The 15,155-nt window shown below is 39.9% G+C and overlaps 1 protein-coding gene across 19 annotated transcripts in view; it reads left to right on the top strand.

Moving 5' to 3' along the window:
• MAGI1 (membrane associated guanylate kinase, WW and PDZ domain containing 1) overlaps positions 1-15,155 on the top strand; it is a 677,305-nt gene that overhangs the window by 419,483 nt on the left and 242,667 nt on the right. The gene's annotated exons all lie outside the window — the stretch shown is intronic.

Here is a 15,155-nt window from a genome sequence, read left to right as displayed (position 1 = left end):
GGATGCATATTCCTTATTTCCATCTGGAAATGACTTTACATAGTCTCAAGTTCACTTAATGAGTGACTTGGGGGAAAAAAAGATAAATCTGTTTCAGTGGAATTTTGAAAAAAAATGTTGCCTGAGTTGTAGGTAAAGTGTTCTTTAAATGTGTAATATGGCTGGAAATAAGACATCATGTGAAATCATCTGGTAGACTGAAATTCTGTTCGAATTCTGTCGGTGTTGCCTGCCTGACCCTAGCTAATTCTGGGAATCTAGATGGCTTTTTCCCCAGTGGATAGAAGTTTGTGGCTAATACAGGTTTCATTAACTTTTCTGTTTGCTGTTCAATTCTAGTTCTCCTAGAGGTGAGCTGTTGAAAGGTGGGCATTCAGTCTCATACATTGCTTGAGAATTAGATAACCATACCAACCCACTTGAGTCAAGGATGCTGTAGGGGAATTTTGTAACTTCTTAGCTCACTGTTGAGTGGATCATTTACAAATCAAGAAATGGTTAGATATCTAAGGAATGTGGAGTAGGTAAAACAAACAAACAAACAAACAAACAAAAAAACTTGTTGATACAATAATTGCTGTTTTGTTCTGAATCTGTATTATATACTTAAGGGTCTGACCTGTCCAGGCACATCAAAGTCTCTTTCCCTTCCTCTGTTCTTTTCTTCTCTCCCTCTCTCCTTCTCTTCTTCTGGTTCCTTCCCCTTCTCTTTTTCCTTCCTTTCCTGCTACCTCAGACTGGTCCATTTCTTTCCCTTATTCCAGATTCTGGCAGTAGAACGCAACGATTCTAAACAATTACTTGTGCTAGTTATATCCAGGTTCTAACAGAGACTCTTTTTAAAAAATGAAGGAAGCAGGGCATGATGGCTCATGCCTGTAATCCCAGCACTTTGGGAAGCCAAGGTGAGCAGATCATTTGAGCCCAGGAGTTTGAGACCAACCTAGGCAACATAGTGAAACCCCATCTCTACAAAAAATACAAAAATTAGCCGGGCCAGGTGCAGCGGCTCATGCCTGTCATCCCAGTACTTTGGGAGGCTGAGGCAGGTGGATCACTTAAGATCAGGAGTTAAAGACCTGCCTGGCCAACATGATGAAACCCCATCTCTACTGAAAATATGAAATTTAGCCAGGCATGGTGGTGGGCGCCTGTAATTCCAGCTACTAAGGAGTCTGAGGCAGGAGAATCTCTTGAGCCTGGGAGGTGGAAGTTACAGTGAGCAAAGATCATGCCACTGTACTCCAGTCTGGGTGACAGAGCAAGATTTGATCTCAAAACTAAATAAATAAATAAATATCCGGGTGTGGTGGCACACACCTGTAGTCACAGCTACTCTGAGGGCTAAGGTGGGAGGATCTTGCTCTGTCACCCAGGCAGGAGTACAGTGGCACAATCTTGGCTCACTGCAACCTACCGGTTTGGTTGCTTTAAGAACCCATATCAGTGTTGCCTAGGCCGATCTCGAACTCCTGAGCTCAATTGATCCACCCACCTCAGCCTCCCAGAGTGCTGGGATTATGGGTGTGAGCCACCACTCCTGGCCTAAGGCTGCTTTTCCTAACAATTCTCTTCAAACCCAGATTCTGGTCGACACTGGTCGACACTGGTCAACCAAGAGAGACTCTGGCACATAGTAGGTGCTCAAACTGCAAAAATACGTCCATGTATCTGATGAGTAGAAATGCACATTTCTGTGCATTTCTGTGCTAATTGAAATAATCATTTAGGAGGCAGAGTTGAATGGATGCAAAGGAAGAGGGAAAGGGTATTTTACATGTAACTGCCCTGCACACAGTAGGACTTGCTGGATCTCCTCTCTGGGTTGTGGGTAGAAGTGGGCTTTCATTTCAGAGTTTGGTTCTGTAATTCTTTCATCAAAATATTTGTTGTTTCCTAGAGCAGTTGCAATTGAGATGTGTCTTCTATATAAGTAATCCACCATTGAACCCGAGTTGGATAAAGTATACTTTACTAATATAAGGCACACTTCTGGGCATACTAAAATAGTAAGTGTGATTGTAGACTTATTTTTTCTCTCTCCTTCATTAACTCTGATCTGCTGAAAGCCCTTCAGCATGCTTTAAAAGTAGGTCAGATACTCTAGAAGGGTCTGGTTGGCCTATAAGGACTGGTTTTTCTTTTATTGCCAACTCCTGGCTCTCCATCATTGAGTTTGTCTGTCTGCAGGAAGATGAGCACTTCCTACAGTTGTGCATGGCCTACAGGAAGCACAATTACTTTCACATCATACTTCCCAGCAAGTATCAAATCTATAATTTCTGCTGCCTTTATTTATTCATCGTGGCAGATTTTTTCAGGAGCTCATTTGGCTGGTATGTGAGTGTAGTGTAAAGTTTCACCGGTGAAAATTTTCAAAGATGCACATGGTGAGCATGCTGTCGAGAGCTGTAATTTGTGTTCTGAAGCCAGCAAGAGTCACAACACAAAATACAAAATGATGATACCAGCACAGGTTCATTGTAAATTGCACAATTTTAAGGATAAAGGGATGTGTTCTTGTAAAACAGGTCATTTATAGTGAGGTCTGGTCAAACAAATTTAAAGGGTCGTTATGACATCCCTTGTACAATAAATGTTTGAAGTTTCTGGAACTTTATCTTTGATAGAGCTGTTGCAGAATGGTTCTTCTCTCATTAGCCATCTTAAGTTGCATATTTTCATGGCATGAGTCATTTTCAGGCATAACAACTGGAAGCTTGCTGCTTTTGTGTTTTCTTGGAAAGCCTGTAAAAGAGCCATTTGAGTACATTCCAAAAAGATGGTCATCTTTTGCACCTTGGAGGGAAGTAATGCTAGATAGTAACACATTAAGGAAAACGTTCCACGTCTGTTCTATTTTCACTTCTTGTTGAAATTTACACTCATAGGAATTCTGTTTATTCCCTATTTGCTGTTTGATTCTCCAGTTGACTAATAAAAGCCAGAGAGTTGTCAATGGAGTTTTTTTTTTGTTTTGTTTTGTTTTGTTTTTTTAATAAGCAGTTCACTTCTTCACACATTTGTGGCAATTCAAGTTAAAATCCAGTAGGAAAATAGCATTTCAAGTTGGTGGTTTTGGTTTCTTTTTTCTTATATGGTGGAAATCAAAGGTTCTTATAAGGAAAACACCCATCTCTATGAATAGATAAATAACGGTGAAGTGATTTATTGTTTGTCTTTGACATTATATGAAAGTCATCGTATTGCACAAGCCAGGAAAAACATCCACAGTAGCAACTCTGATATCATTTCTCTGTTATTATTTTTAGGCCCTTGGCCAATTTAAAAAGCATCAGATAAATTGAGGCACTTTTGTTTTGCTTGCCTTTCCCCAGCAGTGTTTGCTATTTCTTAAATAATCTTTATACATTAATGTCAATAGCTAACTAAACATCATTATCCAGGCACAACTTTGCTGTGGAATCCAACATAGCTTAACATGTTATCATTGGAAGAGTGTTTTTCATTTTTATCAGTGTCTTCTTTCTCATATAACACCAATATTTCTTGATCCTCAGATACTTTTTTTTTGCATTTGGGTGTTTTTAAACATAGATGTATATATTTAATGCTGTAGTTTTCTTTTTTCCTGAAAAGCCATAAATTGAAAGTTGTATCTTATAATTAATTACATCTTAGAACTAAGGAAATTTTGGTATTGTGAAAATTACAAAAGTGCTATAATGTGAATGTATCACCCAAAATTCATGTGTTGAAACCTAATGGCCAGTATGTATTAAGAGATGGGGCCTTTCTGAGGTGATTCAGTCATGAGGGTGGAACCTTATAAACAGACTTGAGAGAGTGGGTTTCCTTTCTTCCAGTGTTCTGCCACGTGAGGACCCAGCATTATCCCCTCCGGGGATGCTGTAACAGGGTGCCATCTTGGAACGAGAGACCAGGCCCTCAACTGACAAACTTGCCAGCGCCTGGATCTTGGAATTCCCTGCCTCCAGAACTACGATAAATAAATTTCTGTTCTTTATAAACTACTGTCTCAGGTATTTTATTATAGCAGCACGAAGAAAGACAAGGCTATTCCTTTTTGTTAGTTCTGCTTTAACTGTATATTCGGGCTTACAAGACCAGCATGTAGGAGGCTTTTCAGTTTCTTAGGGATTTTACCTACAATTAGAGTAACTTTCTGTTCAATGGCAATAATGCCTTCCTCTTATCTATGCTCTGTGGTTCAATCTGCTAGACAGAAAGTTTAATGCATGTTTCCAAATAATGCCTTAATTTTTTATTCCAAATAATTGTCAAAATTTTATTATGTAAATTGTCATATAAATTATTTTATTCAAAATAGAAGCAGCACCATGAATTTCAGTGTCCCCTTTGACCATCTCAACACTGTGCTATACCTATTTTTTGGTCTGGTAACCATAGATTATCATTTTTTAAATATTCACCTGAGATCTTTTTCTCGTTATTCATAATATGCATGAACCTGTAGAAAATATATAATAAATAGTACAGAAAGTATGTGTGTTTGGATTTGCATGAAGGGTATCACACTCTTCTTTGAAAGCTTGGTAAAATCCGTCCGTAAAATATCTTGGCCTGATACGTATTTTTTTCTTTGCAGTAGCTAGGAAAAGGGAAGGAGGAGATAGTTCTTTCTTTTAGTTATAGTCATTGCTCTATTCACATTTTCTATTGCTTTTTAAGATAGTTTCATTAATTTGTTATTCTGGAAAATGATCCATTCTGTCTAAATTTTCAAATTAATTGATATAAAGTTGTACATGGTATTCTCTTATACATGAAAATAAAGCTTTTTAATATTTGTATTGCCTCCTTTTTTGCTCCTAAGGTTGATTATATATGATTTCTCCTTTCCCCACTCATGGCCCTATTTGCCAAAGGTTTTTCTATTTTAAAAAGTGCTTCCCTAGAAACAGTTTTTCTCTCAATTTTTTCTTTATTGCCAACAGTGTCCAGTATAAATGTCTGCCTTAATTTCATTATTTCTTCTTTCCACCTTTTAAAAATAGCTTTATTGAAATATAGTTCCCATACTACATAATTGACTTATTTTTAAAAATCATTATTTTTTAGTTTATTCTCAAGGTGTACAACTGTCACCACAAAATTATAGAATGTTTTTATCACCCCGAGAAAGAAACCCTCTACCCATTAATAGTCACATCCCATTTCCTTCTAACTCCCACAGCTATAGGTAACTTCTGATTTACCTTCTGTCTCTATATATTCACCTGTGGTGTAGATTGCATATAAATAGAATAACACAATATGTGACATGTTGTGTCTTCTTTTACTCAGCATAATGTTTTCAGGTTTATCCATGTTGTATCAGTATTTCATTCCTTTTTATTGCCCAGTAGTATCCTCTCATATGGTTGTGCCACATTTTATTCATTCATCAGTTGGTGAACATTTGAATTATTTCTACTTTTTGGCTATTATGAGTAATAATGCTGCTATAATGTTCATGTATATGTTTTTATGTGGATATATGTTTTTATTTCTCTTGGGTGTATACCGAGGGAATCATTTGGTCATATCATAAATTTAACTTTTTGAGGAACTGCCAGACTGTTTTCCAAAGTGGCTAAACCGCTTTATATTAGCATACAGGACACTTCCAATTATCAACATCTTTACTCACTTGTCCTTTTGATTATAGCTATTTTAGTGGGTATGAATGGGATCTCATTGTGGTTTTGATTTGTTGAGCATCTTCCCATATGCTTGTTGGCCATCTGTGTATTGTCTTTGGAGAAATGCCTATTGAATTCCTTTGCCTATTTTTATTGGATTATTTGTCTTTTTATTGTTTAGTTGAAGTTTTTCACATATTCTGGATACGAGTACCTTATCAGATAAATGCTTCACCAGTATTTTCTTTCATTCTGTGGGTGTCTTTTCACTAACTTGGTAATACTGTTTTCAGCACAAAAGTTTAAAATTTTAATACAGTCTAATCTGTCTAATTTTTGTTTTTTTTATTTGTGCTTTTGGTGTTACCCAGGATAAAAAAGATTTACTCCTTTGTTATCTTTTAAGATTTTTATAATTTTAGATATCACATTTAGGTCCATGATGCATTTTGAATTAATCTTTGTGTTTGGTGTGGAGGTGGGGTCAGCTTCATTCTTTTGCATGTGGATATCCAGTTGTCCCAACACTGTTGAATTTTCTACTTTTGTTTTTGAATCTATTTCATTTTAATTTTTATAGCATCATGCATAGAAAGCATAATTAATTTCTGTCTTTCTTATTCTCTAATAAATGCATTTAAGGCTATAATTTCCTTCTCTGTGGGCATATGGGTATATCCCGCAGATTTTATTATAAATTTTTGCTTTCCCTTTGACTGTTAATGGCTGTTCTTATTGCATTTTAGTCAGTGAATGTGGCCTGTGTTATGTGAGTTATATTTTATCCAAAGGACATTTCTGTTAAAAAACAAACAAACAAACAAACAAACAAACAATAAAACCCCTTTCTAACCCCATGGATGTATTCTACCTCTTTATTATATCCAACAGAGCTATATGCTTGGTATGTGCTCAGTAAATATTTGTGGAAAGACATATGCAGAGCAAGCATTTAGAGGGAATTCACACCTAAGAATTAGCAGTGTTGATGTGCCTGTAATAATACTTAGCACTTTCTCTGTGCCGGGAACTCATCTAAGTACGACGCCCTCTATTTACCCAGTTAGTCTTCATCACAGTTCCATGAGGCAGAAACTCTTTTTACTCCCATTTTCCAGGTGAAAAAGTAGAGTCATTGTAAGGTCAAGTTTGCCCAGTGGTTCACACTGAGAAAGCCAGAGGTGGGGTTTTGAACCGGTCTGGCCCCAGATCCCACTCTCATAACCCGTATGTTCTACTGCCTCTCAAGTGGTCACTTTTCCACAACATTTAATCTGATTCCTAAACATTTCTCTAATTACCTTGAATGTGTTCAGTGAGAGAAACTCTCGACCTTTTTCTCACAGTTATTTTTCAAAAATTGCTAGTAAAGAAGTGTCTACATTTCATTGCCTCTCTAAACTGCGCTCTCAAGGCACTGCAGCCATAGCTTACCCTTGGGCTCTATAAGCCCGGCACCCATGAAGCTGGGTAGCCCAGGACCTACTGGTTTTAATTTTGTGTGTGCGACAAAAGAGACTTTCAAAGAAATGCAACTAAGCATCTCTCCTGGCTCATGCTGGAGACCACACAAGCTGGGAGAGCCTTGGTTTTTGAGATCGAGTGTGTTGAGATACTACACCTCTGAGAAAAACTAAGTAGATTTTCATGGACTCTTTTCCTTGTGCTTTTCTTGCACATAGAGAAACCTGGTCTTTGGAGCTCTGATTGAAAATAATTTGTTATTATTAGGGATATTTCCTAACCAAAATGACAGCTATTTTTCTCTCCCTATTGAAGATTGGAAAGCTACATCCTTGAATACTTATTGAATAAAAGTTCCCTTCTTTCTCCCATAAAAAGAATGCCTTTTGTATTTTTGTTCCCTTCAGGGAAGTCTCTATGCAGCTTCCTTGCAAAAGAGCAATTTAATTTGTACTGTACAATCATTTTCTTGTGGAAAGCTAATAAAATACAAATTCCATTTTTCAGCATTAGGTTGTGGCTAAAGGCTTTTGAAAGTTTTATGTAGTATCTGCTTTTCTTTTTCCATTTTAAAAAATAATGATTGAGAGGAAAAATGATGTAAATGCTCATGTATTATGTACATGGTTGATAAAGTATTCCCTTAAGTTTATTGTTTTTCTCAAACAAAACATGTAAGCAAATACTTTGCATGTAACTCTCAAGGCCTTTCACCTTCCTGCAAGTAGATGTGAATCAAGAATGAAGCCGGGAATCTGTGTTTCTTCTGAGACATCTTACTCACTTTTTTCTGGCAGGTCCAGGATATCTAGGGTTCTGGTCTTTGCATTTCACTAATTAAAGCCCTGGGAGCTGTTCCATTTTGCAGGTCCCCTCAGAAGTAGAAGATGAGCACTTGCATTTGGCTGAGATGTTTTACACAGAAACAATCATAATAGTAGCAGTAGTGATAGGTGACATTTAGGGAGCACCTATTATGTATGGTGAACTGCACCAAGCACTTTGTACGTATGATCTGCGTAACAAGTAGAGAGTTTTTGTTCCATTTTATACACCAGGGGAAACAAGCAAGTAATTTATCTGCAGTCGCACAGCTGGAAAATGGAAAGATGGGGTTGGAACCTACTGAGTCTGACTCCAGTATTGAGTCTTTTGACCACAGTGAGTGACTAGAAGGAAAAGGAGCCTTCAACATGCTGTCCTTCCACACCCTGGATTTTTCAGATGGACATGCTTAGGTTTACTGAGTAGCAAATATGAAGGAACAAAATTTATTTTCTCATCTGCTGTGAAATCCAGCCAATACTGCATTCGAAGGAAAGATCTATGCTGCCTTGTTATCTGAATGGCCCACTGCCCTCTCAGCTTTCTCCTGCACCCATAAGTCTGCATTGCCATCCTATGATCCACCCATTTGTAATCTAGCTTCTGCATTGCCTCCCCTGACACACCCCAGAAAGAAGCATGCCCTTGCTTCCTTTCCCCTCTTGCCGTATTTTCTTGGCATTCTTCATCTCAGAACATCTTCCAGCCCCTTTATCTCCTCCTGTCCAAGTCGTAGTAATGAATTCTTGGAGGATTCTTGCACGCGACTCTGTAGCACCTGGATTTTGAGAAGGAAGGCAGTGGATAGAGTCCTTTCTTTGACAGTCTGGAGGCATTCACTCTCTTGCTACAAGGTGTAGCTTCAGCAGTGACTGACCGTTTGAAAATAGAGAAAACTTACCTTTCCAAAGCTAGAGGCCTCTCAATAAAGTTTTCTCACTAAGGTGGATGAAGAGGAAGGATCCCTCAAAAGAAACAGGATGGAGATGATGCCACTGGGTCTTACGGAATCTTTTAAAGTGGCAGCTTTGCCAGGCATCTGCTCCAGAGCCCAGCCTCTCCCTATCCACTATCCTATCGCTCCTTAAAAACAATGAGTTTTATTGACACAGAGGTGAGCAGTAAAGAAGCAGCTTGATTCTGAGTCAGATTGTACCCTTGATTCTTGAAGTGTCACTTCCTTGAAAGTGGATTCTTCAAATTCATTTTCTAAGCCACTCCATAGTCTTTAGTTTAACTCCAAAGGAAGACAATTATTTCAAACATAAGAGTTATTATCTATTGGAATTTCTTACAAAGTTGGGGAAGAGGCAGAAGGGCAGAAGTCAGTTTCATCAGAAGGGACTTCTGTCCCTTGCTCTTGGGAAGTGAGGGTTGCATCCCTAACCAAGAAAGGGAGTCACGCCCCTTCCCTCAGCCTCATCCACCCACTCATGCACTCAGCCTCCAGCATGTGGCAAATGGGGCAACCCTATTTCCCGCCTTTCCATGCCCAGGGGCTCCCACAGGGCCACGCGGGTGATGGGGACCTGACATGCCCCAGCAGGGAGAAGCTGGCGCCGTCCCCGCCCCCTCCGCAGGTGCGGCCCTAATCCCCCCGGCCTAGATATCCGGCAGCCTCTAGGAGCCCGGGCTCTGTGATGTAATGCTCTTTTTTCACACTCCGGGCTTAAATACAGATGGAAATTGTTGTCATGTGTTAGAAATGTCGCCAGTAATATAAAAGGCGCAAGCCTGGGCATCTTCTTTCCCTTCTTGCACCATCAGCTGTTCCTGCTGCCAGCACCTCTTCCCTCGAAAAACCGCTCTGTGGTCAGGTGGCCGAGGCGCCCCCAGCTCTCCTAGGAAGGGGTTCGGATCCCACCCCTCTACCCCCGCCTCTCTTTACAACCGCTGCAGAGCCGAGGACTAGCGTGGTGGGAGGCGGTTTCAGGCTCACAAAGGGAAGGATTAATCTTGGCGATTGGGCTGGGGTTTGCAGGCAAGTACAAGTGGTCCATGATCTCCTCTCGCCACCCCTCCGCCGCCCCCTGCCCACCTCTGGATTCGAACGCTCTGCCGCTGGAGGAAGCCTGGGGACAGGCAGGCGGCAGCAGAGGCGCCCTGCCACCGGAGGTTTGAGCTTGGGTTGTGGGAACATCCATGGAGGTGAAGATGCCGTGTGTGGTGTGTGGACCAGGGAGGAGGGGCGGGGAGAAACCCGGCCAGCTTGGGAGGGCCAGATGGCGGCGGCTGCGTTTTAATTCACCAGGCAGGCCCGTTTGGCCAGGATAGGAGGAAGGGGGAGGGGGAAAAAAAAAAAAAAACAGAGGTCAGTGGATAGGGAGAGGCCGGGCTCTGGAGCAGATGCCTGGTGAACAATGGGGCTTTTGAAGGGGATGCTGGAGGAAGTGTGGCGCGCGCTTTGTATTGCCTCCTCCGCATTGCAGGTTGGAATCGGGCAGCTAAATTTTAATGAAGTGCATTCCAAAGTGTGCTCGTCAGCCCGGGCTTTCGGAGCGAGGGGCTCGGCTGAATGGGGACTGGGGGTGGGAGGGGGAGGGGGCCGGCAAAATGAGTTCCTGATGGATGGTAAAGGAGGAGATGAAAGCCTGCTCAGTGTGGAGGGCAGGGGAAGGGAGGGGGAAAAATCAATACGTCCCCGTGCATATTAATAGGCTCCAGCAGGTGTTGGTAAATGTATGTTGCTGCATTGTTCCGGCGCCCAGGCTGGGCAAGGCGGGGGAGAGGGAGAGCTGCTTCCCCGGGCAGCTCGGTGGGCAAATGCCTTTGCACTTTGGAGGGCTTTGTAAGCTCTGGGGGAAAATAAGAAACGGAAGAGCTGCGATTCTCCGCTGTCCTTTTTCCTGTTTCTAAAAGGAAGAATGGACGTGCAGAAGGCTTTTTAAGTTTGCTTCCTGGAAATTAACATGTGTATGTTAGAGCACTGTCTTATCTAGGTAAGAGATGTATGTCTGTGGGTATCAGAAAACAGAATCCAGAGTCTGGCTTGCTGAGTACTTGGGAGCTAAAAGGCTTTTCTCCCTGTCTGGTTCAGTAAGTGAATGGGCCAAACCAGGAAGGCTGGGGGATTTTTGAAGCTTCTGGAGGGCTATCCCTCCCTTCCTCTTCCTAAGTCCTAAGTCTGACTGACCTGGGTACCAGGGGGCAGTGGAGTGCACAAGGAAGCTGTCTTGTCCACAGTGTTGGTATATAGACTTTGTCTCACACACAAAGGGAGTGGATTTGTGCCTGAACTAAATTATTTGAGGGTATGTATAGCTTATTTATAAGGATTAGGTATGTTGGACCCTTTTCTCTTTCCCAGAGTTTACCATGCTCAACACCCTGTCAATTGAGAATCAATTAGGAGACTACTTATGAGTGTGTGCTAGCCAAATAACCCTTGCTGATTTATAGTGTTGTTTGTTTTACTGTTCCTCTTGGATGAGTATTCAGTGCTTTCAAAAGGTTCGGACATATTTGTTGGGGTTTTAAGTAAAATGGGAAGCTTTTGCATGAGGGCATTGTGACTTTTATATTGAAAACATAAAAACTCCATATGCACCTGGTAACCCACGGAATGACATACGGTCTTTGGGGTTCTGGGAAAATAAATATATTTCTTAGTTGAGAAAATCTTGTCTTTTATCATTTATAAGGCTCATACTTTCTGAAAAACTGGTGTTTTTTTGATCACTTGGAAGCCTGTATTAATTAGATGTGAAGTTGGATTCTTTTCGTGATTTAACTTGCACTGAAACTCGTCAACAAGGCGCAGCTCATCACTTGCCAATGAATTTTAGTGCTGTTGAAAGCTTTAGCAGATTAATGGTATCAACAGAGACTTGATTCCTCCATTTCTCAACTGAGCAAACAGAAGCAGTCTGCCCCTGTCTCTCCATGCCTTTCCTCTTTTGGCTTTGGGAAAGGGGATGGGGCAGAGAGAAAGGATTCCTGATGAGGACACTTCTAACTCCTCACCCCCATCGCACCCACCCCAGGGAGTTAAAAACTGAAGCTTACCCATTTGCTTCCCTGTGTAGTTTCTTTCTTAGGCTGTATATTTCAAGTTGTATTTCTGTGTTTAAAAAGATGCTTGAGGTTTGGTGTTTGGATTTGTTGTGTTTGTGCTAGAGAGATGTGGAATCGGTCCGTTATTCTTTTCACTCAATTATGGCTCTTAAATTGGTCTGTTCTTATGATTAGACTTGAGGCTTTTCTCTGGATCCTTGCTGAGCAAAAGCATGGGCATGTGTGTTTGATATGAAACCACCCCCAGGGGAGACTAGAACCTCACTGCCTCTTCAGTTAACTGTGGCCAGAAGAGGCAATTTGTGAGGTGGCCCCTGGTGTGTCCACTGGAACTACCAACCCTGAGTCTAGATTCTCTAAAAGCTTGTGGCAAAACAGTTTCATTCACATGGGCTTTATTAACAGAAAGGAGCTCTTTGAACCTTTATGTTTGATACCCAAGACTGTTTATGTGATAAACAGTTGTATATAGATCTTTGACATTCTTGTGTATAAGAACAGAAACTATGCCCATGAATTAATGGTGCCATAGAAGTAATGACTATAGCTGATTTTACTAAGACACATCTAGCAAAGACTTTTGATGAGACAAGCTCTCCTTTCCCCTTGTTTTCTATTCATTCTTGGCATATGGATGGGGGTAGAGGAGTGGAAAGAGAAAACAGAAAGAATGAGATCTCCATATTTACAAAGGAGCTAAACACCGTGCTTAATTGACACCAGTTATTGAAAAATTTAATTGTAATTTCTCTTTGACCCTGTGTTGTGTAATATAAAGCAGGTGATGTGATACCAACTGAAACTGCCTATTTAATGATTCCAATAAATAAATACACAGACACATGCATTATTCTGATGTTGGCTTATTAGACTTGTATGGAATAGAATTTGGGAGACACTGCGCACTGAAGGTAAAAGGATTTCTAAAGCTGAAAGTAAATATAGAGATGATAGTACTAGAAAAAGCTAAATCAAAAGCCCCCCCCACCAGAATACCACAAATATTTCTTTTTCTTTGCAACTGTATTTGCATAATAAAATTCTGTTCATTTAGTAATCACCATTTTCTCAGCATGTTTGTTTCTTCCTTTGAAAAAAAAAAACATTTCTTTTGTTGATAATCAGATCCCAAATATTTGAATGTAAGCACATCCCTCGCAGTCATACTGACACCCTCTGGCACCGGAAAAACTGTCAGCATTTTTTGAGATGTCTGGTGGGAAGAAAAGGCAACAATGCCAGCCATTAATTCAGTAACTCTGCTGATCTCTGTGTCTGATAGTAGGCCAGCTCTTCATGACTTTTAGGCTTTTGAAGTGTTATAAACACTAAACATGTAAAGATGGTGCCTTCCTTTGCTTCCTGGGTCTTGTTGACAAGTTTCTGCTACTGTTGGCCTTCAGTAAATTTACATGACTAATTTGGGATGTCAACAGCCAGGAAAATTATGACTAAACAATGTTTCTAAATAGTGGGATCTGCTGTTTTTTATTGGTAAACCTGTTTGACAGGTGGTTCCATTTGATAAAAATGGCACTCAATCCATTTGCTTTTCAAGAATCTAGTGAGTTGATGACTGATGCCATCTAGATATCTGGTTTTGTTTTGTTTTTTCAAATACAGTCCTTGAGCTGCTGTTGCTGATTATTATTTCTTCATCCATGGAGGGTGACATCCTTAAAGTTTTGACAGGTGGCCAGATGCAAGAATAAAAACAGGATGGAGAAAATGTTATCTGACTTTTACCAAGATGTTTGAGAAGATCTTAGGCATGAGAGTAAAAAGGGGAGGTCTTGGGCTTGAAAGTGACTCACCAGGCTGAATGTTCTTGGGAGAAAAGATTTCTAAATGATTATCTGACCTGAAAGGGCGGGGAAAAAAAAAAAAAACATATTTCTTTTAATTCCATTCTGTGAGGCTCACCCTTTTGTTTGTGGAGATTTTTAAATTATTTCCCTTTCAATATCCCAATATATCTATATCTATAGAATGAAATATTAGTATGTATTCCAGTATTTCTGTATCTAGTCCTAAGCACAATGCTTAGCATGTAATACACGTTCAATAAATACTTGAATGGGCCCATTAAGAACTTTGACCTTATGAAGTCATTATGAAGTTAAAGCTGTTTCCTAGAGTGCTATTGTAATTATCAAAGCAATGCAAAAAAGTACAACTCCTTGAAAAATCATTTTGAAAATAGAAAATGAAACATAGGTTTGTTTGTATTTAATGATACATATTATTTTCCACCAACCAGATAGTTTATCCTATATTCTTTTGAAAGTAAAAAAGCATTTTGATTTCTGCCGACCGTTTAATTGTTCTGAAAAGTTGATACTGCTCTCCTGATGAAAGAATCTCCTTTTCCCCCTGTCCTTCACAATCTACTAGTCCTTGCATCTGAATTACTGCACTGGGTATATTTCTTTGCCACAATAAAGATTAGATCAGTGGGAATCTACAAATTTGACAACAACTGTTTGAAATAACTTGGCTATAAGACAGCAAGTTTTGTAATTTTCTCATTAATCATGGAGTCATGCCAAAGAGAGTTGCTTTAAAAATATATGATTATAGATAGTGACCTGAAAGGGAAGCAAAAAAGTCTGTAAACATTTAAACTCCTTTTTATGAGGCTTAACACTCCAGTTTATGGACGCTTTTGCTATATCCCTTTCTAGCTTGGGACTTTTTAATTTACTGCTTATAATTTTACATGAAGGTTACGTCATGTTGAGAATAACATAATATTTGAGTGCCTACTGTGTGCTAGGCGCTTTTTAGGCACTGGGGATCATAGCCCCATGAACAAAATATAACAGGCCCCTGCCCTCCTGTAGTTTGTATTAGAACCCATCTTAATTTACTCTAATAAGATCAGGGAATAGGGAATAAGGTAGAAATGATTAGTTAAAATGAGATCTTTCCACTATGGGAAGTTTTCCCAAAAGTTACTGTGGTTGGCGAAACAGAAGTTGTGTTGATTGCTTGCAAAAATGTCAAGCACAATGGAAAAATGTAACATAAAATTACACACTAGCCCTCATTCTTTCTGAAGTCCAACTCCCCAAAAGTAGCTGCATGTGCATGTGTGCCTTTGTTTCCCTCCTAACTTTTCTCCACTAATACATATATGCACACAGCTTTTTGCTTTTTTCTTTCAAAGAAGATGCTATCATACTCTACCTCCTGTTCAGTCAGCAAGTCAATTTCTTTTTCCCA

This window comes from Rhinopithecus roxellana, chromosome 1, assembly GCF_007565055.1.
Source record: "Rhinopithecus roxellana isolate Shanxi Qingling chromosome 1, ASM756505v1, whole genome shotgun sequence".
Classification (NCBI taxonomy): domain Eukaryota; kingdom Metazoa; phylum Chordata; class Mammalia; order Primates; family Cercopithecidae; genus Rhinopithecus; species Rhinopithecus roxellana.
Note: the sequence above shows the minus strand (reverse complement) of the source record. Positions and strands in the feature narration are given on the sequence as shown.